Here is a 26,314-nt window from a genome sequence, read left to right on the forward strand (position 1 = left end):
CATTTTTAGCCACTATGGATTGGCGCAATAAAGAGACATCAATTTGATGTAAATTGTGATGCTTTATGGGCCTCATTTTAATCCAGATAGCTTTTATAGAAGAATTCTTCAATTTAAGAAATGACACTGTTCTAGACAGATATTGGATGGATGGATGGTGGCCCCATGGTGCCACTAGCAAGAGATGAGAATATTATAACAAAAGTAAAGGATGAAGAATGGCTTGTCATGTACTGAAAAGTCTGAAGGTCCTAATTAGGGACCACCAATTTCTTGGCAAAGAAGCATGACTACATCAACAGTAATTTTTTTAAACATGGACCCAGAAATAGCAAATCTACTATTTTACCTTCATGGCTTAGTCTACAAGGCCTTGCTATGAGAAGGTTTTCCATGATGTTACTTAATTTCGTCTGCACAAGGTAAAATACACTCAAACATAAAAATTCCCTGCTCATTGTAATATCATAAAAGGCTGAGATTATTTCTCTTTCATAATATTGTAAATAGCATTTTTTAAATCAGAGTCACATTTAAAACAGTGGATTGTTCTACAAATATATATGTGTATATATACATATGCTTCTGAAATAAGGATATATAGAGTTTTTATTTGATTTGTGTTCTTTAGTCACAGCTAATCAAAAAATAAAGAGGTTTGAATGCAAAACTTTATATACAAATGTATATTTCTAATGGTAATATAAATTGTCACTTTATAATAAAAAAAAGGAACTGATGGAAATAATCATCAAAGCACATGCACCTTCAGAACTTAAGTGATTCTGAATTCCTTCTTTGATGTAGAAGTATTTTTTTTATTTTTAAAAAGTTATCTTAAAAAGTTAAGATCCTGATCCAGATTCCATGATAAGTCACAGCAGAGTGAAAAGTTATGTTTGAGGGCAGGAAAAGGATGCTAAATGCAGATCTTTATTTTTCAGGATTTTTCCTTGACGCCCAAGTTAAAAACTTAATATTTAAAATCTAAATTAGGTGAAAATTGCTAATGTTCAGAGATGATATACTAAGCTTCAGTAACAGAAGCAAAAATATATTTAACATACAATAGCTTTAAAATAATGTCATAACAAAAATTGCATCAGTAGAGTTTTATTAGTTGGAAAGAATGAGTTAATGTTTCTTTGTCTTTGCTCCAAGCACAACTTAAAGACAGTGGCATTCATTTTACTTAAAGTTGTTTAAAAGTCCAAAATATACTCCCATGAATAGAATTGGTATTAGCTCCATTACAAGGTTAAATGTTACAGTTTTAAGAAATTATTGACACTGAAATGTTTAATAAACATGTTGTATGAGAAAACTGAACAAATTAATGTTTCATTTTTGCATTAAAGCACAGATTATTCAAATCATTGTTTTTTGAGATCAGATTTGTAAAATGTTTATATATCACAACCTTCCTGAAGTAAAAAGCAATTAAAATCTTGAGATGCTCATGCATGTAGACAAATACTTGCAGGTTTTTTTTTTTTAACATTAAACTTCTTTGGGAAGTCAATGTGTTTATCCTATAATCTATCACTGAAAAAGTGCTATGCCTTATTTAAAAAGAAAAAGATCAAAATTAGAATTGTAATAAATCAGATTTTTTTATTGAACATCATAGCCAAAGTAAAAATTACTTGCTAACTATGAAACTACTGAGGGTAAACCTAATATTTTACTTTTTGAGGGTTAAGAACTAGAGCACGTTCATTCATTTATTCATTGATTCACAACTTACTAACTAGATATTTGGTCGAGTTTAAGGATTGTAGCCTAAATTTTAGTCTCAAAAAATCCAAGAAAGGCAATCACATAAATAAATAATGTAAATACGTGAACGTAAGTGTGTGACTAAACTTTTGTATACAACTGGTAATGCAGCAGGGAGGCCCACAGGGAAGACAGGGGTTGAAAAAAGAAAAGATATTTACTGAGTAATCAAACAGAGATGACAAGGGGCGCTTCAAGTAGAGGAAATAGTTTGATACAGAGTTGTGGAGACATGAAAATCATGAGTTACTGGGGAAATACTTACAAATGAAACAATGAAGGAGGGTTCAGACGAGGAGGTGGGGGGAAAATTGAGTTAATACCAATGAAAATGAAAAGTTATTCAAAGTTTTTCAAGGCCCTCTTTGGATTTGTCTGAGCCCCTGGATCTGTTAGGATGCTTGTGGTTCCTTGTAACAGAATCCCCAAACCAAAATGGCATTTCTCCAGGTTCACAGCGTCACCACCAGAGGCTTACTTGGTCTGCAGCTTTCAGCTCCGCCCACCTCCACGTGTGACAATGCCCCTCTTCGAGTAAGGAGTAAGGTATTCTTTCACAAGTTGCGGATGCCACGTATTTATATCACGTGCTGTCTCTTACAGTCTACTTCCTCTCCCCACCAAAAAAAGAAAAAAATTCCTCTAAAATCTCATTGGCCCAATTTGGGTAATGTATCCATACTTGGCTGAACCACTGTGGCCAGAAATTTGAGATGAATTGACTAGTTTAAGTCAACCCGATTCTTTTCTTGGATTTATCTGTTGTATGTATTCTCCCCCAGAAGATACAAATATGCATAGATGAGGGGTGAATATTTGAATGGAATTCAGGGTCCATTTGTCAAGAAGAAATGGGAAGGAAAACGGGGTAGCAAGTAGCAACAAATTTCCATTACTTGTTAATGAATGTATTTCCTACCACATCTCATATGGGTTTTCTAAAAAACTGAGAAAAATTTTGCAAATATAAGTGGATTACAGCTACTGCCATAAACCATGGTGGGGGGCAAACTAAGGCATTATAGATTCAATTCCCTAAACATGATTAAATGCCCACTATGCAAAGGCACTGTGTGGGTCACTGAAGAAGATATAAACCACTGGTACATATGACAACAACTCAATATATATCTGTCAATGCTTTTCAATGAGCATTAAAAAGAGGACTAGAGGGGCGCCTGGGTGACTTAGACGGTTAAGCGTCCGACTTTCGCTTAGGTCATGATCTCGCGGTTCGTGGGTTCGAGCCCCGCGTCGGGCTCTGTGCTGACTGCCAGCTCAGAGCCTGGAGCCTGTTTCAGAGTCTGTGCCTCCCTCTGTCTCTGACCCTCCCCTGCTCACGCTGTCTCTCTCTCTCTCTCCTAGAAATAAATAAAACATTAGATTAAAAAAAAAAAGAGGACTAGAAAATGCATCTTGGCTACTTTAAATCAAAGGTTTCTATTATATCTACTCTTCCATACCCATAAAAAAAGAAGAAAAAACCTGTAGGGATTAGATCATTACAAAATATCACCCAACAGTATTCTAAGTCTTCAACTCAGGACTATCTGGGATTTCAAAGTCACCTGGAACAGACATATATGGCACTCTAGAGTCTGCTCTCTAGATTATAGCATATATTTGAACAAGGAATGACAATAAATATATTAATCTCCCTAAAAAGCCTATTGCACTTGGCGGCAGTACTGGTTTTATAAATTTCTACTTCATCTGAAGTAACTTGTTCTTCTGAGCTCCTACCCATTCTTTCAAATGTCACTCCCTAGGACTAGTCAATGTCACCTTAATCCTTCACCTATAGAAAAGTCATACAGATATTTGAAGATCATTGTCATTTTTTCCCCAATCTTCAAGGGTCTCTACTTATGTGAAATTTTTAAATATTCCATTTGCCATTCTGTTTACTTCACTCAGAGCAAACTCTAATAACTTGGAGTGCTTAACCAAACATGATATTCTCAATATAAATCACCCAGAGACACTCCCTCATTCTCATCATGGTAACAGTATTAAATTAAGATTGCATTAGCTTAAAAATGTTTATTTATTTTGAGAGAGGAGAGAGGGAGAACACAGGTGGGGGAGATGCAGAGAGAGGGAGAGAGAGAATCCCAAGCCAGCTCCACACCATCACACAGAGCCCTATCCAAGGCTCAGACTCAGGAACCATGAGATCATGACCTGAGCTGAGATCAAGAATTAGATACTCAACCAACTGGAGCCACTCAGGTGCCTTGCATTAGCTTTAAAATTTTTTTTTAAGTTTTTATTCATTTTTGAGAGAAAGAGACAGAGAGAGAGCAAACAGAGAGAGAGGGAGACAGAATCTGAGGCAGGTTCCAGGCTCGGAGCTGTCAGCACAGAGCCTGGCACGGGGCTTATGCTGACAAACCGTCAGATCATGACCTGAGCCGAAGTCAGACCCTTAACTCACTGAGCCACCCATATGCTCCTCTGCATTAGCTTTTTTAACACTCTCATCAAAACGTTTTTTAACATTCAGGTTTATTTTTATTAAAACACCTAGGCATTTTCATCTCTATGATTCAATTTAAGATGGAGGTTTGTTAATAGGCTCATAAGCATAATTCTAATCTGATTAAGTCTTTGAGAAGCCTAACATACTCAGAATTTTCCAGATATACTACAAAATGCCCATCCAGTAATTAATCACAAATCATCTACTTAACGTTGTATGATTATATTATATGATCAGATCAATCTGTTTTGGGAGATTAACCACAATGCCCTTTATCTTCTCATCTCACTTAAACTAGGGTGAGGTTTCAGAAATGGTCATTCTGCTGGCAGCTCTTTATCGTAGGGAGTAAGGGCCCTTATAGAAGACACCCGGTTTTGCTCCATTTTAAACTTTCTCTTCTCTCGTTAGGCTCCATTAATTTAATTAGCAATCCTCCCAAATATTACATTACTTAGACTTTAAGAATCATTACTTGGTTTCTCACTGATTTCAGTTTCTCATTCTGTAATTTTAAATTTTGGCCTACTTATTTCAATAATCAATTGCACATCTCTTCAAATTTCTATTCAAAATTTTTTTCTCGGAGTCAGTTTGCAACATTCTTGTGTTCACTCTCAAAAGTTCTTAAACTGGTAACAATTCTGAGGCTTTGAGGACCTGAGAATTCCTTTCTGCCTACCTTTGCCTGGGTAGGCATAAAATCCTTGCGTTACCTTGTACCATAAAATTCTCTTAATGATTCATTGATCCCTAGGCTTTTTAAAGGGATGTATTACATTTTAGTTGAAATTAATATGCATTCTCCAGACATGAGCTTTCATAATTATTTCTTAAGAATTTAAAATATTATTGATGTTGTCATGTTATCTTTCTAAAATCTGTTTGACAAGCTTATTTAGAAAATCATGTATTTTGGGGCGCCTGGGTGGCTTAGTCGGTTAAGCGTCCAACTTTCGCTTGGGTCATGATCTCGCGGTTCATGGGTTCGAGCCCCGCGTCGGGCTCTGTGCTGACTGCCAGCTCAGAGCCTGGAGCCTGTTTCAGTCTGTGACTCCCTCTCTCTCTGACCCTCCCCTGCTCACGCTGTCTCTCTCTCTCTCCTAGAAATAAATAAAACATTAAAAAAATTTAAAAAAAAAGAAAGAAAATCATGTATTTTAATTAATGTGCTATGTCTCTTACATAGATATTCATGCATTAGCCCTGCCTCTCCACTGCAAGTTGTTATCTTCAAAAATATGTTCCTGACCCAGTGAAACACACAGACACATACACAAGAGAAATACTGTAATAGGAGGTCTTTAGTATATAAACTACATGTCAGCCTATCTATGCTTTGGTTTGTCTGTCCACCCCATTTTCATCCTTGGCTTCATTTTCTCTGATATATCTATGCATTTCCAGATTGTCATATCACTTGGTTGATGAACTTAGCTCTGAATTAGTTAATATTTTTATCCTAATTTTTTTGGGTAGTAGTTTTTTTTTTCCTTGGCCAGATAACTCTGGAGTAATAGCACAGATTCTATGGGCTCAGCAAATCTGGTTAGGTAGGAGAACATCCATCACAATACCCTTATTTACTGGTTTCACTGAGGCATATAACCCCACTGACACTATACCAGGTAGCCAGTGTTGGCACATGTCAACACACATACAAACTAAGCATGGAATTATGGGCAAACCCACTTGACTAACCCACTCTCCATCTTAAATGCTAGAGTTATTTCTGGCCTGCCTCCAAACAAATGACTATGATTTTGTTGAATATAGTCAACATAATTGTGGACTTGCATGGGGCTATCCACCTCTCTGGCAGACAATACAGAGTTATCTGGAACTTGATCCTAAAGGCAAAAATTGAAAGGGTTAGCTCTCACTTCTTGCTTCCTCCATCCATTGCCTCTACAACTAGACCCAGGTCTAGTCAAGTGTATGTATCTGTCTTCTACATGAAGGACTCTAATAATAAAATCATCAGTCAAAGTGATTTAATTTTCAGACCTTTTACATTTATTTAAGGAAACAAAATGACCTAGGCAGTTCCTATTATTAGACCTATTCAGTGGCTCTTATCCTGACAGCATGTTAGAACCACGTAGGGTCAAGCCTCAATCCTAAAAAGTGGATGAAATTAGTTTAGAAGACAGGTGATTCTCATCTGTAGGAGCTGAGAATCAACCCACTAAATAACTTCCTAAAAAAGCATAACTAATATTTATTTCATACCCATTTAAGACTGGATGAATCTGGATTTCTAGACATCTTGTAAGTTGTAAATATCCGTGAGAGTTATGAGCAGAAGTCTCCCTTTCTGATGAGGCTTAGACAGTTTGAATAGCAGGTAGTAGTAGATGCCAAGCCACTTCCACGTCCCTGCCATATTCTGGCATTTTGTCTAATCTCCTAGAGAAGGTGTAGTGGTATATTCAGAGATTTGAAGTTAGCCTTATATTAAATTCATCTACATATTTGCAATCGAGTCAAGGACAATTTCGTCTGTCTGAACCCAGAGAGATATTTATCTAAGCAACCCCATCAAAAGGGTACTTATATTTCTGCGTAAGATTTTTACGCAGATCTGGATGAGGTCGGTAAGGGTGGCTGCTGTCTTGTGATAGAAGCCCCCAAATTCATCGAGGGTATCCATGAATTCATTGGACCTTTATAGAAAACTGGCTTTATTTCTCCTCTACTGTCATGGGTCACAATCCCATTCTGTTTAGGGTGGACATGGTAAGACATGCTTCTCTCTTACTTGGGAAGATGCTTACTTTCTCCTGACAGTGTAGTTTTAGCTATGAGATTTCTCTTAGCATTGTAGTCTGTTTTATTGTCTTGGCCAGACCATCAATTCCTGGGACAGAATTAAGTTTTTCCACACTTTGACTCAGAGCATACTGTATTCTGCAAATAAAATTGTCATTCTAACTATTTTCTGCCCACCACTATCCCCTAGAAACCAACTTATGACTCTTCCTCTGTTACACGTACACTGACTAACCCTGTCACAAGCAAGAAAAGAGTACTCTGTGTCTGTTCCAGAAAGGTAAGCAATCCAGTGGTATTTGTTTCTGTACTCTACCATTCAAGCCCATCTACTCTGTATTTCTCTAGTCCTATCCTGATCTTTTCCATCAGAATCATAGCCTTACAAAGTTCATAAGTCCCCTTGACTTGCTCTGATGATGAGAACGGAGAGTTAGAAATTTACTTCAGGCTGTTTTGAGTCGCAGTGCTTAGGGTCTGCTAAATACGAGGAGGGTGCAAACACAAAACACGCCTGTAAACTGGCTCACGTGCTCTGCCTCTGTCAAAATGGCAGACAATTATCAGGAAAAGCCTGGGCAAAATTGGTCCTCTATTTTCCAACAAAAGGAGATGGAAATTGGGTCAGACCTACTATATTACTATAGGGCTTGATGTCACTTCATCCATCTTTGACTCTCTCCTTATATGGCTATTGTTTTTGTTTTTGTTTTCCAATGGAGCTCCTAGTAACACATTTCTTTGGCCAAGGCTCATGACTCCCATCCAGTGAACAGTCCTGACAGGATGCAGCCTTGTTACCCTTATTTGATCATAACATCATCATCGTGTCTTAGCAAACCACAGAGGACTGGAACAGAGTATTTGGTATAGTGGTAGGCAATGCTACTTATGACGTAAGGAAAACTCTCATCTAAATCTAGTCGTTGTAGGATCTTGAGCAAGTTAATTTCTCTGTAACTCTCATTTCCCTCACTGTAAAATGTGGGTAGCTTGTAAAGTAGGGATTAATTTGATTATCTAATATTTCTTATCCATCTTGAAAATCTATATCTTTTAATACTTAAGTTTTGTCCATTGGCATTTAATGTAATTATTGGTATGTTTGGATTTTATTTACTTTTTTATATTTGCTTTCTGTTTGTTCCCTCCGTTACCCTTCTGTTTTCCATTTCCTGACTTCTTTTGGATTACTTGGTGCTTTCTGTAGGGATTACAATATGCATGTTTAATTATTTACTGTTTATCTAGAACTGATATTTTACCACTTTGGGATGACATGTAGAAACCTTACCTCCACATAGGTCCCTTTAGCCTGTCCTCTTATATAATGCTTATCTACATACCTTGAGATCCCTATCACACAAACTTAAACTTTCTGCTTTCAACTTGCACATACTTTAAACAACTTAAGACCAGACTAATCAATTATATTTACCTAGATGTTCAGGATTTTTATTGTTCTGCTTTTCATAGTATTTCCCTACAATCTAAAAACAAAACATCTTTAGTAATTTCTTAGAGCTGGTCTGCTGGCAATGATTCCCTTAGTTTTCCTTTATCTGAAAATGTTTTTCTTTCATCTTTATTCCTGAAACATATGTTCACTGGATAGAGAATTCTAGGTTGACAGTTCTTTTCTTTCAGCACTTTAAAGCCATGGAACCACTTCTCTCTTGCCTCCATGCTTGTTCTCCTCTTGGTAATGTGTCATTTTTCTCTGAGTGCTTTTAGGACTTTTTTCTTTCCCTTTGATTTTTGGCAGTTTGATTTGATATGCCTGGATGTGAATTTGTTTGTGTCTATTCTGTTTCGCATTCACTGAGCTTCTGAAATCCATGGTCTAGTTCTTTTGTCAAATTTGGGACACTTTGAGACATTATTGCTTTAAATATTTTTCCTGCACTGCCTTTTTCCTCTTCTTTTGAGATGCCAATCATAGATTCCTTTTTTTTCTTTTTTCTTTTTGTTTGTTATTTACCCACAGATTTCTAAGGCTCTTTTCAGTTTTTCAGTATTTTTCCTCAGTATTGTTCATATTGAATAATTTTTATTGATTTATCTTCAAGTTCATTGATTCTTTCCTCTGTCACCTCTATTCTGCTGTTGAGCTGGTCAAGGGAGGTTTTTGTTTTTAATCTTGGTTACTGTGTGTACAGATCTCAAATTCTTTGGTTCTTCTTTATATCTTCTGTTTATTTAGTACTCTTCCTATTTTTCCTTTAGTTTTAAGAGTCAAATAATTCTAATATCTTTTTTCATTTCTCCACTGACGTCTGCTGATGGTATTTTCCCATGAAAGTTGAGATTTTCATGGTAGCTCACATGTTGAGTAAGTTTTTAATTGTATCTTGGACATTTTGGATATTCTACTATGAGGCTCTGGGTCTTCTTTAAATCCTTGGACAGGGTCGAAATTTTTGTTTTTATAGTCAGTACCTGGTTAGGTTAAGTCTTTAAGTTTCAACTAGCCTCCTGTGTCTGTGGTTCCAATGCCAATATGCTTTTCAAAGCATTCTCATTGCTATTTAGATCTGTCTGGTATATATGCCACCTAGTGGCCAGATTCAGACACGGGCAGTGGTATATCTAATCAGTTCTTAAAGTCTTTTACATGCAAAATAATATCAGCTCCACAAATGTACAGCTTGGGAAGGAGTCCAAGGCTTACAAACAATTATTTGGGGTTGATCTCCTTACTTTTTTTCCTGTCCAAGATCTTCTCATACTTTCTGGTTCCTGGGGGCTCCTCTATTTTGTCTTTCAGCTAGAAAACCAGAACTTTAGTTACCCTGCTCTCCAGTGCACTACTGAAGTGTGTCCACATCATGAGCCAAACAATAGAAGGACAGACAAGACAGAAAGTAGTATTGGTTGGCCCCACTTTTTGGAATTACATCTCTGCTGAAGGTAGAGGAAGGTTGTTCTGCTCAGAGTTTTGTCTACTGTGGGTTCTTATTATGCTGCAGAATTACTTAGGAGCTGGACCAAGGGATAACAGAAAAAGAGAGAGAATACAACAGGAGATTTTTCTCATTGTCTCTAAATAGTATGATTTCCTTTTCTGAAACTTGAGCCAGTTTTAAAGGCTTTCTCCCAAACTCTGTCTACTCCTTTTTTATGCCCACTGCGGTGCTGGCTGGGAGATGTTGGGAAAAAATAGTAAAATCATCATCAATTAATCAGTAATTGAATTCCACACCTCTTCCCCAATTTGCTTACTACCTTTCAGAGTTCTGGAAGAGCTGTTCTGTGTATTCTGTCCAGATTTTAGTCAGTGCAAAACACAGACAGACTGGTACTAACTCCATCTTATCCAGGCTGGACTCCTAATATTCTTTAAAACAAAAAATTTCATGATGCTTAATTATATTTTAACTATCTTATTTAAAAGTCAGTTTCCTGGATGTGTCTTCCCCACTCCTCTCAAAGGCCAGGTACCAAACAAAAATATAAAAACCAGGAAAATGGAAATCACATATTAAATATTCCAATACTCTACCAATCCTATATGATCTGAAGAAAAGTGAAGTGTCCCCATCTAAGCTATCTGCTACCTGAATATAAAATGTGATACTATATTCCTTTCAAAATATGGATTTTGAAATAATATTTTAAATAGTAAAAAATGCAAATAGCTCATTTCAGCCTTTCTGTTTAGTCTGACCCAGACTTAGAAATTTGAGGTGTGGAATGGCTCTAAATAGGACACTTTCAAGGATCGTTACAGGATCATCCTACAAGCCATAGTTACAGCTTCGTGCTTCAAAAGAAATACAAAAGCTGGCCACCTGTAAGAATACATAGAGTCAAAACACCTGACCTCTTTTTCCCCAGCAAAATCTGTATCATGGCTTAAGTAAGTGGGGCAGCGAGGAACAAGTCTGTAGCGACCGCCATTCATGGTGCATTTCTTCTGCAAATCAATTACACTCTATATACATAATCATGTCAGAGCCTGCAAAATCTTTCACAGAAGACTCAAAAAGATTGGAAAAAAATATCACTTCTCTGATACCCACATAATAATTATGAAATATAAAATGCCGGTAGAAACACATGTGCACTGCATCATTCTTGACAGATCCTCCAAATAATTCATTTAAATTAAGGGTCAGTTCCCATATTTGGCTTATGTGAGACAGTTTTTTTAAAGTAGCTAAAGGTTTTCAGTAGTCATCTGATTTTTGAGAAAAAGTAAAGAGAGTATGATGAAATAATATGCTTCTTCTCAGGCAAAATCATATTAGATTTGCATTTTAAATGTAATTCAATTTGTCACCTTTTTACACTATTTTATTTCTTTGTGCACCCAATCTCTTCTATTGGATCATGAGAGTCTCAGCTAGCTTGACACAAAACAGCATTTAATAAATGTTCGTCAAATTGTTTCAAATATGCAAAGAATCAATCATCAAATTTCAGTAAGGAGTAATGAATTTTTTATCTGGCCATACCAAAGGAAGAAGACATTTTTTAAAAAAGAACACTCATGAAAAATTTATTTTCAGCAAAACAACCCTTGCCATTTAACTACAGTATGTGGCATTCACTGTACTACTGCTAGTTGTTGTTTTTTTTTTCTCCTTTATTCAAAGTTGCTTTACTGGTGAAAAAATTTAAGCCAGCGTTCTAAGTGGTATGTGGGAGTTTTCTCTGAGTACATATCTTGTTGCTATATAACGGGATATGTGCATATATTTTAACTCCCACATAATCTTCCGAACTGCTCTGCTAACGTCTGTACAGCATATAATCTAGTTAGATGGTTTCTTCCTGGGATTCTGGTTGAAATTATCTCAAGGCTGAATGTAACTTTCTATAGGGTTCAGATTCAGTAAGAAGAAATTTCCTTCTTTCCATCAGCAAAAATCTTCACTCTTAGATGAATCTCCAGCATTCTATGGTTACCCAGGAAACAAATTATTTAGAAAAGTATTCGTCCAACAGATAAGTAATGAGAACCATATACAGAATTTAAAATTTTCAAGTAACTATATTAAGAAGGTAATAAGAAACAGACAAGACTATTTCATAAATATACGAAACCAAATATATCTAAAACATTACCATCTTCACATAGGATCAATATAAGAATTTTTAATAAACTATTTTAAATTTTGTATGATTAGGGTTTGAAATCTAGGTGTGTATTTAATTTATTTTTTAACATTTCTTTAAATGTTTATTTATTTTTGAGACATAGAGAGACAGAGCATGAGTGAGGGAGGGGCAGAGAGAAGATACAGATTCCGAAGCAGGCTCCAGGCTCTGAGCTGTCAGCACAGAGCCCAACACTGGGCTCGAACTCACAGACTATGAGATCATGACCTGAGCCGAAGTTGAACGCTCAACCCACTGAGCCACCCAGATGCCCCACTATGTGTATATTTTATACTTAAGCAGATCTCAATTCAGACTAGCCATGTTACAAGTGCTCAGAAGCCTCATGTGGCTAGTGGTTGCCTAATTAGAAGTGTAGATTTAAAAGAAATGGAATGAAAGGGCTGAAAAAGATCATTGAAATTCTTTGTCCACCTCTTTCCTAATATTTGAATATTCCCATACTATCTATAGATATTTTTCTCTAATCCAAAAAGGTTTTTAAGTGCTGCAGTGCCCAACATGGTCCAGCATCATCTTCCTGCTTCTCAGTCTTCTGCCAATGCCACAGTCTCTCTCTGCTCCACAGCACCTCTTTCTGTCACTGGATCCCAGCTTGGGGATCATTTTCCCCTGGCTGTTGTACTTATTTTTCCTTCTATGCAGAATACACTTTGTTCTTGGCATCCTCAACCCAAAGATTTTCTCTCCTCCTTGCTTTTTTGACTAATAAATCCCGCTTAGTTCTCAAATTAATTTGTCTTTCTCAGGGAAGACTTCCTTGAATCCCCAAGAGCTTTCTGGGAGTATGGATGACCCAATATAGCGACTGTCATCTTCATAATACTTACTATAGAGGTTCCCTTCTAGTGAAGAAACATGCATTAGGTCACATAGTCATAAACTAAGTACATTGTTGGTGCTCAATTAGTTGGTGCTCAATAGTCATCCTCAATGAATGGATGACTGATTAAATGAATGAAAAAAATGGAAATATCAGAAACAAAGAGATTTAGTAAAGGTCACATAGTAAGGGGTAGGTTCTGGACCCTAGTTCAATGAAGTTCACACAATTTAAGCCTTTCAAGAGATTACAGCTTGAAGGATATGTGATCATTAGAGTATAGACAGTAGAATAACAAAGATCCATGCCTTCTGGAATTTTTGGTTATAGTAAGTTGACCATTTCTGTAGATAACATAAAATATGAACTACTGATGGTAGTGTAGACTAGCGAGAGCATTCTGGAAAGCAGTGTCTCAGTCCCTGGACCATACCTATGACCTGGACAAATCATGTTGGAGTATATATCTCAAATTCTAATATCGGTTCAAAAGGAGAATGAGATGAGAATCTCATTGCAGTGCTGTTTGTGTTGGCAAAGAATTATAGGCAATGTAAGTGTCCTTCACTAGGGACAGGAGGGGACTGCATGGAAAAATATCATGGATACACACCAGTGTGTACAACCCAGAAGTTAGAATAACTAGATGTGACTAGGTGTGCACACAGCGACATCAGTGGGTCCTAAAATAGCACTAATGAAAAAGCAAGGGGCAGAATCAAGTGTTAATATAAGGCACCATTCATGCAATTTAATAATATACATTGTGTATACACAAAACAAACTCATTTTTTTTACATTTTTAAAATGTTTGTTTTATTTTTGAGAGGGAGAAGAGTGTGAGCAGGAGAGGGTCAGAGAGAGGGAGATACAGAATCTGAAGCAGGCTCCAGTCTCTGAGCTGTCAGCGAAGAGTCCATCGTGGGGCTTGAACTCATGAGATGATGACCTGAGCTGAAGTTGGTCACTTAACCAACTGAGCCACCCAGGTCCCCCAAGAAACTCATTTTAAAAGAAAATGGAAACATAAAGATACACATGAAACATGTAAAAATATCAAAGTTCTTATCTGTAAAGGGAGAGTATAAGGATAGTGAGAAATAAGGATGAAAGAAAATAAAACAAATGTCTTATACAGGCCATTGATAATGTGCCATGAAATAAGTATAACTGATTTAAACCTTAGAGGCTGAGAGCCAAATATTAGAAACAAAATTTTAAAATATGTATAATATTACATACATTTCCTTGTGTAACTCACTTGTACTCTTTTTGAAAGGTACCTGTTTGAAAATATTTCTTTTCTTTTTTCCTTTCTTTCCTCGCTCCCCCCCTTCTTCTCCCTTCTGTCTCTTCTCTTCCCTTGAATTCCATTTTTTATCCTCCCCATCCCTTCTCCTGCCTTCCCCAAACACTCTGTGTCTTTCTTGTCTCACTTCAGCTAATTTGAAGTGGTCATTTTAGAAATAAAGAGCTGCTCGCGATGTTCAAGAGGGCTCTGTATCATCTTGCCAATCATTTACTTCATAAAGCAGCTTGTTAAGTAGACCTAGTAACCATGTTGTCTGCATAAATCACTGGTCTGACTATCCCTTAATACCAACAATACCTATGCCTCCCCCAGTTATTGCATCTTCTTAATTCAAGTCCCAGTACTGCATCAACAATCCACTTTTTTCAAGTGTTCATTTAGTCTTACTTTGTTAGATGCTCTGGGCAAAATCATCCAATGAACAAGCCAACAGAGTCACCATCTTAGATGGTGACATATAACGACTGATATGATATAGTTACTGAATTCTGGAAGATCCCATTATAGTGGAGAGTACACTACAAGTGATTTCATCAGAAACTAAAATTTTTAGGCTTGGTTACATGATATTCTGATATAATTATTTTGACATCAACCGTTTTGACCAAAAATTTAATTTTCCATATACTGAAGCCCAATTCATAGCCAGGGATCAAATAGCAACAAGTCAAGAACAGACCATCAAAATTACAGATCCTTTTTTTTTAAAGTTTATTTATTTATTTTAAGAGAGACAGAGACAGTGCCAAGGGGGAAGGGTAGAGAGGATCCCAAGCAGGCTCTGCACTGCCAGTGCAGAGCCCCATGCAGGGTTCTAACCTATGAAGAAGCTGTAGTTCATAACCTGAGCTCAAACCAAGCCTCTCAACCACTGAGCCACCCAAGGAACCCTAAAAACTGTAGATTCTTTTTTTTTTTAATTTTTTTTTATTTATTTCTAGGAGAGAGAGAGAGAGACAGCGTGAGCAGGGAAGGGTCAGAGAGAGAGGGAGACACAGACTGCGAAACAGGCTCCAGGTTCTGAGCTGGCAGTCAGCACAGAGCCCGACGTGGGGCTCGAACCCACAAACCGCGAGATCATGACCTAAGCGAAAGTCGGACGCTTAACCGACTAAGCCACCCAGGCGCCCCTAAAAACTGTAGATTCTAAAAAAGGGTGTCATCTATATATCATGTTTTCAAGATAAAGAGGAAAAATTAAAATACTTCCAAAACTTTAAAAAAAATATGGGGACTCCTGGGTGGTTCAATCAGTTAAGCGTCTGACTTCACCCCAGGTCATGATCGCACGGTTCGTGGGTTCGAGCGTTGTGTTGGGCTCTGTGCTGACAGCTCAGAGTCTGGAGTCTGCTTCAGATTCTATGTCTTCCTCTCTCTCTGCCCTTCCCTGCTCACACTCTGTGTGTGTCTCTCTTTCTTAAAAATAAACATATAAAATAAAATAAAATAAAATAAAATAATAAAATAAAATAAATATCTAGTAGAGGTAAAAACATATCTAAAGATAACGAAAACATAAGACAGAAATGAAAAAAGTAACTTAGCCGTGGAACAAATAATCTGATGTATAGATTCAAAATAGACAGGCATTTTGTTTTGCTCAGAGGATTAGGGACTGTTTCAAGGAAAAGAGGCATTTGGATCAGAAAGGAAGAATTGGTAAAAAAAAAAAAAAAAAGACACTAAGAACAACTGGTACAACAGGCCAGAGGCCAGAATGTCTATGACTTGTATGATAAGTAAGAGAGGAGACTTTATTGTCACTGAGAGGAGATGTGTGCAGAATGGTATTGAGGCTGGAGAGATATGTTAGGCGCAAATCTTGTAAGGATTAATGACAGAATGGATAGTATGGGTCCAGGAAGATTTAAAATGGATGATGATAGGTTTAATCACAGTAACAGAGATATAGAAATATTGCTTCATTTACAACTGATTGACACACTTCATCATAGCACTGGTTAATAGAAGAAAATAAGAAGAAAGAAAAGAAAAGAAAGAAAAGGAAAGAAAAGAAAAGAAAATGAAAGAAAAGAAGAGAAGAGAAGAGAAGAGAAGAGAAGAGAAGAGAAGAGAAGAGAAGAGAAGAGAAAAAAGAGAAACGATGCTGGAAATCAGACTGTGTAAGCCACATTTAATTATTATTACACAGCATTTTAATCCTGACCAAAACTTCCTATAGGTAATACTACACAGTTGAGGGTTTTTTTTTTTGTCATATTCTTGATTTTATTTTCATGGGAAGAAAGAATGATTAATGTCCATCTTTTATATCAATCGATTTGCCCCAAGCTCTTCTTTTTAGTACCCTACTAGTGTTCACATTTTTTGATCATTTTTCTGAATCAAATTGTATATTTGATGGTTTTATATTCAGTTGCCTGAATATAAAATATATATATTTTATAATACATAATGTAATAAAATGCATTCGACAGCATTTTAATTTATCTAATTAGTATATTGGAGGATAAAAATATCTCAGTAGACGGTATTTATCCAGTTGCATTAACATTGCTACTTACTGCTCTTAGGTAAGTTTCATTTTATAATCTTACAATTCTGTCTATTTTAGGGGTCATTTGTTTCCAGTTCCCATGGTGAAAATTCAAAAATCTACTTTCTGGTGAAGGCTGGTCCTTGGTAATGGATAAATTAAACTATAAGACAGGATTAGTCCAAATTTGCCTAACTAAAAAAGTCAACATACTATCTGATTCAAACAATTTTTTTTTTCAGTAACCACGGTGTCTTACTTAAGATCCTTGTTATATTGATATACATGTGAGACAGATATTGGTATCAATCTTCCTCTCAGGTTGCTGATATTGTCAATTATACTCAATGTTTAGTAAATATGTTCTGTTATAATTTCTCTTGTCCTTAGAAATTGGGTTCCACCCAAAATATCTCAGAATGAAAGTCATTTGGTGACTTTATACTAATGCTTCAAAGAAACTTGAACTCAAAACTCTGTGATTTGTTTTTCCTAAGTCGACTTGGCTAAGCTGAAACAGCATTTTCTAGGATTCCTTTCCTTTATGCTTCCATGTCAGAATTGACCAAAACAAAGATCTGCATGAGATGCAGATGGCAGAAGTGAAGGAGTCACTCCTCTCTGAAGGTCCTAGTGATTAGAGGATTGAGAGAGAAACTTAGAGGTGCCGGAGGGTTTCAATGTGTCCTCATTTACCCGTGCTTTGTTTCTGGTTCTTCCTGACTGCTGGCCTTGAAACAGAGGCTCGCCATGAGATGCAGGGACAAAAGCCTTCCACAGACTTTACCATCAGCTTCCTGTCATGGTCACACACGGGGATGGGCATGTCTGGCTTCTCAGGTCCCATGCATGCCCTAACTTGTACACGACTGCCGGTGCTTCAGCAGGGTGGCTTAGCAACTTTACTCGGGTCTCCACCATCTCCGTGCTAAGCCTTAATGTCTACCCCCTCCCACCGTTGTGTAATATTCAACTCCTGTAATAAAGAGTTTATTCCATAATACTCCTAGTGGTCTTGTTTCCTGGATTGATCCCTGACTGACAGAATAGGTCAGGGTAATGTCATTCTAGCGTTTAGTAGAGAAACTGTTGCAGGATTCTTTTACCACAATACCCTGGATTCGTTGTCTCTCAGCTTCGAAGACTGAAGAGATGGACACAAAATGAGCAGCAGGTCAAAGTTTGTTAGAGTGTAAGATCAGAGAGGGGACATTCAAAAACGAATGCTTGAGGACTGTAGGCAAGGGCCTTGTTTTATAAGGTTCTGGTCAGCCTTCCTCCTCCCTCATTCTTACCTTCATTGGCTCATAACTATAGGTGCTGCGTTGTCCTTTCCTGATTGGCCCATTTCCATTTTATGAGGGGTAGTCTCTGGCTATATCATTCCTTGTGGGTTATAGGTTTTATGGGCTACTTATTTGTAGTCAGGTCTTTTGTCAAATTCCTGAGGGGAGCCTGAGGGGGAGTAGGTGGTGTCTGTTACATTCTTAAGAGGAACCTTATGCCTGGGACGGGGTTGCTGTGCTCAGACAACCCCAGCTTTTTTCCAGAATGTCTTTCCCCACCCAGGGACCTTGGGTCCTAATCCTTCGCTCTCTGTCTATTTTATTCTGTCTTTTCCCATCATAAAACGACAATAGTGTTTCATCTGAGCACTCTTCTTTTAACTAAAGCTGTCTCCCTTGACTCATGATTTCCCTTAGAGATTTAGCTTAAAAGAAACTTATGCAGTTTCATAAAAACTCACTTCATCTATGTAGAGTAGAAAAATAAAAAATGAACATTATACATATACCTTGTGAAATGTCCTGGAAATTTTCTTCACTAACTAACTTTGAAAAAAGAAAACACTGAACAGTTTGGGGCAAATAGAGAAGTGTGATCACCGTTTCGACTGATGCCATGAGAGGGGATGGATTTCCCCAGGCAAAGAATGTTGACAAGAAGAGAGGAGCCGATTAGGAAGTCTTGGGAAAGACCAACAGTTGAGGAGAACTGCCCGAGAAAGAGAAACTCACACAGGATCCTGGGGGAGGGGAGCGGGGTTACCGTGGTGTAGGCCTCTGGCAATTTTCTGCAGGGAGTAACCTGGGGCCCCCAAGACCCCAGGAGCTGGGGACGCTTTGGGTGATAAGGACCCAGAGGTGGCCATTGGCAGGAGAGGCCAGGAAATCACTGGCGATTCACGGACCAACATTTCTTCGGTTTGGTGGAGCCGGAAGCCAAATAAAAGCAAAAGGAGGAGTGAGTAGTCGGTGAGGACCCAATCACAGCCAGTGCAAATAACTTCTTTTGAAAGTGGCCTTAGAGGGGAAGCAAAAGTTAGGACTGTCCTGGAGGTGGAGTCAAAGAAGTTTCCTTTCTTTTTTAAAGCAAGAAACTAGAATGTGTTAAGTGCTAAAAGAAAGAAACCGGCCCCAGGAGAGAGAAGAAAAAGTAGAATGCATAATTATCCCCTCTCCAGGGGACATCGTGGAGCAAAGTTCCTGAGCCGCCAGAGCTGAGGAATTACCTTTACCACCTGAGCAGCCACCTGAAGACCTACTGCGCGACAGACCTGGGCAGCGCACCCTGGGCGTCACGGCCCACCTGCTGGCCTCAGAAGCGCAGCAGCTGCTCCACCACAAGTTCATGGCCATCCTGGGAGCCTGTCCAAAGGGCCGTGTACAAGGACCTGGTGCACTTGCTGCAGAAGGACCTCCTGCTCACTCCCACCCAGCTCAAGGCCAAGGGGGAGGAGAGCTTTGAATAGGACAAGCTGGTGGACGGAGGCCAGCGGGGCCCCATGAACAACAGCACCCAGTACCGGGGGGTCCGCCGGTTCTGCTCTGACCACCACCTGGTGCGCTTCGACTTCCTCACGCGCCTGTACTTCAGCTTCCCCAAGGCCATCCTGCGAGAGCTGCAGTCCAGCAAGCACGCCCCCCCCGCCCCCCCCCCCGGATGTGATCATCATGAACTCCTGCCTCTGGGGCCTCTCTAGGTTCGGTCTGGACTCCTGGAAGAACCTGGGGAACCTGGAGAGCCCCTGGGCCAGGTTCTGCCCGAGTCGGGCCTCCTGGTGTGGAACACAGCCATGCCTGTGGGCAAGCGGATCACCGCGCGCTTCCTGCCTTGGAAGTTGCAGCCAACCTCCACAGCTCTGTGGAAGGGAAGAAATACGGCTCGGACCTGCTGGACTTGCACTTGCACTTCCGCCACGCGGGGGGGCGCCGCCTGCAGCGTGCTGGTGCCCCGGGACCGCGCCTCCCCCTGCTGCTGCTGGCCCGCGTGGCCGGCACCTGGGGTGTGGATCTGCCCCGGCGGAACCCAGTGCGTCCCTGGATACGGGGCGGCCTGGCGAGGACCACACCTGGCCGGGGAATTGAGAGGCAACCCCAGGCCAGCCCAGATCAACCCTCCTTGCCTCCTTCCGCGTGCCGCCCCCTGCTCCCACTTCCGCATCTACCCGCGCCCCTCCCCGCCTGCCATGGTCCCACATCCTCATCCCTTCCCTTTCACCAGGTGATGACCCGGTTCCTGCTCTGTCCCCGAGATAACTGTCTTGCTTCAGACCATCCTTTCCCGTCATATGAGTTCTCCTCCAGTGGTTTCCATTCAGATGTCCCCTCGCCCACCCAGACAGGACTCTCCTTTGAGGATGATCTCCAGCCACCCATGTCCCCTTTCCCAACACCCACCTGCAGCGGCCCCCTCTGGTTCATAGAGTTTTCCCCGCTATGTACCTCATGGCCCCTATGTGCCCTGGGGTCGACGGCCCAGATCTTCCAAGAGACGGGCCCCATCCCACCCACAGCCAAGGCCTCAATAAACTAACTTGGAGGCCTTTCTCCTCATCATGGACATGGACTGGGCAGATCATATGATTCTCCTGAAACAGACTGACCTTGTTAACAGAAGCCTTTGGTCCCTGCTTGGACGTCTTTTCGGTCATTGCTGTTACTAATAATGGCAGGGAAGAACAGTCTCAGCTGTTTTTATTGGCTATGGCCTCTTCCTCCCATCTCCGGTGGTGACCAAGCATCATTCCTGCCTCTCCACTCCTTGCACTCTTTGTGTTCTTATAAACATAAAATTGAAATAAAGAAGTAGATTCACAAAAAGAAGAAGACAAAAAAAGAAAAGAAACAAAAGGAAAGAAAAAGAAAAGGGGCGCTGGGGTGGCTCAGTCGGTTGAGCATCTGACTTCAGCTCAGGTCATGATCTCGTGGTTCGTGGATTCAAGCCCCGCATCGGGTTCTGTGCTGGCAGCTCAGAGCCTGGAGCCTGTTTCCGATTCTGTGTCTCCCTTTCTCTCTGCCCCTCCCCTACTCATGTTCTGTCTCCATCTCAAAAATAAATAAAAGCTATAAAAAAATTTTATAAAAAAGAAAAAAGAAAACAAACTAGATATTAATATAAATCAAGTGCTTGGAATTAGTCTTCAGTCATCAAAACGATTTTCCAGGTCATATCCAAATCTGTTTATTAAAGAGGTTACTCACGTGTAATGTGTGTATAATTTAAATACGTATCTAAACAGGATAATTTCAAAACTAACTTTAAAATAATTTTAAAAGTTAGCTTCTCATGAATTACATGACTGTTTAGTCACATGGAAGAGCTGATTGGTTGTTTTTATGAACAGAAAGAGTATCTCACCCGTGTGACAACTAGTCTTCATCTTGATATAAAATTTATATACATACACACACACACACACACACACACACACACACACACACACACACACATATATATAAAATTTGACCGAAAACATAGTTTTAAGTTGTGAGTTCAGAGTATGGGTTAAAAAGTGAAAATACACACACACACACACACACACACACACACACACAAAGACAGGAAGGCAAGAAAAACAGGTTGTTTCTGTACTTTTGGTGTCATTTCACTAGAATATGGATGCATAATTATAATAACACCACCACCACTAATATTATCTATCATACAGATAAAATGATTCAGAAGTGAAGAAAGTATATAGAAATGGTAAAAGTCTATACAAATCACCATCACGATTATGCTGATTTCTCCTTACCTTTTTACTGTCTTTTTCTATCCTGAGTTCATAGGGGTTTCTCGCTGATATCAGCAAATCTGATAAAATAATCCATAAGGCTGCCAGTGGGACTTGCTTTGTTCCCAGGCAACAAAGGCTTATTTTAAATATGGTCTTTCAGAAGTCATGATTTATCACGGCTAGCTAAGCCTGTAGTGACATTTCACAATGGAGACCTTGAGAGAACTGACTCTTTCAGGTGGCCTCATCAATTCAGTTCGGCTGGCAGTAACTAAACAGCTAATTGTACTTTCACATTCATTCACTAATTGGTGAGTGTGAGCCAGGCCCTCTGCACCGAACAGAGATACAGAGATAATCCTTCATAGGCCTCCCTCTCATGAAGTTTCCAGCATGGCATGGTGGCAACTATACAAAAAATTATTATCACACATGATACAGTATATATAAAATGCTATAAAAAGATATAGATTATATGTTAGAAATGGAGGTGATAATTGAGAGGAGGAAACCAGCATTCCAGGCAGAAGAAATGGTCTGAGCAAAGATACAAAGTTACAAAAATGCAATACATGCTCAAGGTAGGGCCTTGGTTCTAAAGCCCTTTATTTCCGTTGTCCCCAAATTGTTCTATTTCATGAAAGTTTCTTTTCAATCACCATGGGACCTATGGAAAAGGCGTTGATGTTTACTATTTTTCATAAAGTGAAACGCTTGGTCTCAGGTTAAGATCAAGTTAGAGCAGAGGTTTTACCATGTGCCGGAGCGCGCAGTCACAACTTTTTGGCTTTGTGTGTTTACCAACTCGTCTGTGTCATACACACGGGCTGTTCACATATTTTCATTTTGTAATATGGCAATGTGTATTTATCTACTTCTTATTCAAACATTTTTGCAAGGTACCTCCATTTCAAATTCATTTTGACAAAGTGCGATACTGTTCCAGCATTTTATAAATGATAAACAGCAAGGTGGAAAGGAGATTGGATTCATCACGCAAAGGTTAAATAATTCTGATTTTGAGCAATGAATATCGATTGCTCTTTTAAGATGTGTTTGAAGAATTCTTGTCATTGAGGAAAACATTTATCAAGATTATCATTCTTCAAAATTACTTATCTTGAAATCCATTCAAGTGCAAAGAGAAGGGTGAAGAAGCTGTGGGAAACAGATGACTGTTTTGCATAGTAAGTTGTTTTGAAATGTGCTGTTCTTGCCACAGGAATAATGGCTACATCTAAGAAATACTACAATCAGGTATTTTTGCAAAATTGTATCATAGCTTGGGTGAGCTTGCAATGTGCAGAAAAAGGAGTGTTGAGAAGGGCAAAACATTCATGCAAAAACAAAACAAAATAGGGGGAAAAAACCCTCTAAATCCTAAGTAGTTTATTTGAATGAAATATTTTTCTTGGCATTAAATTTACATCTCGTTTGCTCTGCTCTGTTCAGGGTAAATTCTGTTATAAAAGAACCATAGTATACTGAAAGTAATGTATTAATACATTTTATTGTTTTCTAACCTGACTTTTTCAAAAATAATTTGAGCAATTTTAGGGAAATTACTTAACATTCTTTATATTTGTCTCCCCATTTGGAAACTGAAAGAACTAAACTAAATGACTTCTCTGGGGTGCCTGGGTGGCTTATTCAATTGAGTGTCCAACTCTTGATTTTGGCTCAGGTCACAGTCCAGGGTTGTGGGATCAAGGCCCACATGGAGATCCTTGCTGAGTGTGGAACCTGCTTAAGATTCTCTTTCCCTCTCCCTCTGCCCTTCACCTGCAAGCTTGTTCTCTCTAAAATAATAAAGAAAAAGTCTTTAAACTAGATGACTTCTGAAACTTTACATATAAATAGTTAAAATAGAGATGAATGAAATATTTAGCAAGCCTGGTTTGTAATGTCTAGATACATATAGACAAATAGATTTAGACAGATAAAATAGTAATTACACATGAAAAACTATGTTTATACATATATTATATACATGAAAAGTAATAGATGACACAATGGATATACCTGTTAGTGAAAATAAGGAGTATGTATTTGAATGGTCCAAAAAAAAAAAAAAAAAAAAGACCAAATCATAGTGGAAATAGCAGGGATGGAATGGAATGTCACAGAAAATGACCATATAGGATAGAATAAAGATGGCAGGCTTGTTGACACTGCTAATATAACTTGCTCCCTTTCTAGATAAAAGGAGCTATTGATGTTTCTAAGTCACATTTCTATGATTATTGCTGTTGCTAGTATTATTGTTGTATTATTAGTATTATTATAACTAGTACTTAGATAGCAGGGGTAGGGATGGATGTAGAATGGTCTCAGCGTCATGAAGGCGAATCCCCAGGAACAAAAAAAAGAAGCTGCTCCTGCCACAGATTGCATTTGAATTGCCAAGGGTTTAATAATGTATCCATTCTGGGCTTCCCAGTTGTATACAACCCAGGCATTTAATTTACAGGCTGATCGACTGTTCTTTGCCTCCTCTTACTATCATGGATAATAACAAAGTAGACTACCAATGTGGGGTGGGGGTGAGAGGTTCCTAAGATTGCCTAGCCTGCGTAAGTAATTTTCAAATTTGCTGCTTTTATAGACTTTTCTGTTTAAGCTTAATCTCTTTCTATTGCTCTTTTCGTTGGATCATTTCCTCAGACAACTTCTTCGTACTGTTTGGAATGTACGTTCCTTTGAGGTTCAAGGCATTTTTTTTTTCAGTCATTTCCTCCTCTTATTTTCAAACCTGGCTCCTGACACAGAAGACATGCTTAATGCATTTTCTGAGGGAGTCACAATTTTCAAATTCTGGTAAAATTCTTAGCTTTAATATTGAACATACTTAAATTGTTTTCACCATCATTTATTGTGGGAATTTGTAGGTAGATAGATTTTCCTTTTCATTAAAATGAGGTCATAAACTCTTGCTGAAACTCTCAGTAACTTTAAAGCTATATCACATGTGGGAGAACTTCAGATCATTGCGTGCTCAGCAACAGTATGATGCATAATTCTATACCCACAGGGCATCAACATAAATGTGGAGTTGTGTACACATTTATTGAAAAGTGATATGTGTTCTATTGAGAATAAATACTATCTTATTCTACACACTCACACACACCCACACACCCCCCACACACCCCCACACACCCACGCACCCACCCACACACACACACACACACACACACATATGGAGCATGTGCCATTAGAGGTCGTTTTGAAGGCACATGTGATATACCTTGTGAAGTTTATTTTCTAATGAGGGGATACAGGTAGCAAATAATAAAAATAACAAGCAGGTCAATTGCGAACTATGTTAGAAGGTACCAAGTGGGGCAGATATAACTGGGAGAGTAGAATCTAGTACGTGAGCAGAGGAACATTTTGCTGGCAGTTTGTGATTTTAAATAAGGGTGGTTAGTGTAGATGTCATTGAGAAAACAGTATCTGGAAAACACAACAGCAAGAAAACTATTATGGCTGAGAGAGGTCAGAGGAGGCAGGAAAAGTGTCCATAGATAATGTCATATAGGTAAGAACAGGACATATTGCATGTGGAAAGCCTTTGTAAGAGCTTACTTTTATTTTGAGTAAATAGGTCACTAGTAAGGAATCCTTAGCAGAGAAGTGCCAAACTTGACATTTGGCATGTTAAGGGGAGGGCAAAACTTGGAACAGTAACACCAGCTACAAATTTATTGCAGGATAAGGTGAGAAATGACGGTGACTTGTGACCAGCGTGGTAGCAGCAGGTGATAAGTGGCTGGATTCTGGATACGTTTGGAAGGTGTAGCCAGTAGAATTTGGTGACGAGCTGGAAACAGGTATATGAGAGAGAAAAGTCAGGCTATGTATTACGACTTCAAAATTAGTAAGCACTGTCAGTGGGTTACAATAGGTGTTGATAAAATGCAGCTCGAAGACCATCAGTTTTATGTGACTTTATTGCTCAGAGGATGTCTTGTTTTGAAAATCACTGATGTTGACTGATATTCCAAACTCAAGACAAATAGATTTTATCAGCCATCATATGGCAAAAAGATTTGGCCAATAGTAAGTCCTCAGTAAGTACTTGAGCCCCACTCACATATTGATGACTGGCTTTTTCTTCTTCTTCTTCTTCTTCTTCTTCTTCTTCTTCTTCTTCTTCTTCTTCTTCTTCTTCTTCCTTGAGCTCTTCCCACACATATCTTCAGTCTTTATTAATCACCATTTAGTTGTTCCTATGAAATCTTTCATGTCAGTGTTACAGGATTGTCCAATGCAGGCCAACAACCCCATGTATATGCTGTATTATAACACCACAGCATATTGTATTTGTCTACATATTTGAATTTCTGTCTCATCAAATTGTAGGATCCATCAGGACAGGAACTGTATTGTGTTTACTGCTATATTGTAAGTATCCAGCTTTTTGCCTTTGGCATAACAGGTGCATAGAATATTTTTGTGAAATGTTTTAAAATTACAAAAACAGATAAATAAATCAGCAATCC

General features: G+C 38.7%; 1 pseudogene; it reads left to right on the forward strand.

Moving 5' to 3' along the window:
- Positions 1–2,214: 2,214 nt before the first annotated feature.
- On the forward strand, positions 2,215–20,600 carry LOC120223526 (annotated as a pseudogene).
- Positions 20,601–26,314: the final 5,714 nt, after the last annotated feature.

This window comes from Hyaena hyaena, unplaced genomic scaffold (assembly GCF_003009895.1).
Source record: "Hyaena hyaena isolate Hyena2069 unplaced genomic scaffold, ASM300989v1 scaffold_999, whole genome shotgun sequence".
Lineage (NCBI taxonomy): Eukaryota > Metazoa > Chordata > Mammalia > Carnivora > Hyaenidae > Hyaena > Hyaena hyaena.